Here is a 1,183-nt window from a genome sequence, read left to right on the forward strand (position 1 = left end):
CCATGGATGTATCTTTACATGATCACGGTGGAAAGCGAAAATATTGGTTCGGAAGTCTCAACATCTCTAAACCTTAACTCTTTTAATCATATTATCTTTCAATACTTACTGTTTGCTTTTGTTTACTTCACTGTTTATGTCCAAGCTTTCTAAAATCCTAAATTTTGGTTGTCTGGCTAGAATAATCAATTGATGATTGCTTGTTTAATCCGTTAATCCTCATAGGAACGATAACCCACTCCCGTGGTATTACTTGATACAATCCGGTGCACTTGCCGGTAGTTTGTGGTTTGTAAAATCTGCATCACGGGGTCTTTGGTACAAACTCCTCCTCATCCTCAGAAGAACCACTTTCATTGCTATCGGTGACGTATTCTTCATTCGACTCCTCACTGTCCACGTCTATGTGTTCCATTGGACTAGCACATTGCAGAGATGGTAGTGCAAGAGGTGGATCATCTTAGACAAAATTCGAGTATCTAGAACTACTACCACCTACGTCTCCAACCTCCGCAGAAAGCTCCATCACTTGTTGGGTCATGATTCTCCTATGGACATCAAATATTATAAGCACATGCTCATCGCCGTCGAGCCAAAAAATACGAAACCGAAATACTCTATTTTTCGTCAGTTCTATAAACCTATAGCCAACGTAACTCTTACAACCTCATTTGTCCCAGTAGCACCCATATTCGTTAATATTAGGCTCTTCAACTCAGACAGAGTACTTAATCAACAAATGCGCAAAAGGATAGGACTATCACACTCAAATATAACTCTATCATTACTGTTTCTCATGTGACAATTAAGATATACACGCACAAAAATATATTCATCATTAGACATTTTTACCAAACTTATTGAAAGAATAGAGAAGAGAAATGGATAAGAAGAAGTGATATATTTGTGAGGAATGCTAATACTTGCAAATCCTTTTATAGTTACTTTTAATTTGTCATATTATATGTCGTTTACCGTGTAAACAAATTGATTATGCATGTATCTCGTTTACAGTGTAAACGAGATATATGCAGTTTCTTGTCTTCCACGTGTCACGTGTGTACCCATTTTTTTTTGTTTAAAATAGTGTAAACAAGATACATACATAGTCAGTTTATTTACACTATAAATGAGATAAGTAATAATACCTAAAACTGTAAAATTATCTTCAAATTATCTATTT

This window comes from Arachis ipaensis, chromosome B06 (assembly GCF_000816755.2).
Source record: "Arachis ipaensis cultivar K30076 chromosome B06, Araip1.1, whole genome shotgun sequence".
Taxonomy (NCBI): Eukaryota; Viridiplantae; Streptophyta; class Magnoliopsida; order Fabales; family Fabaceae; genus Arachis; species Arachis ipaensis.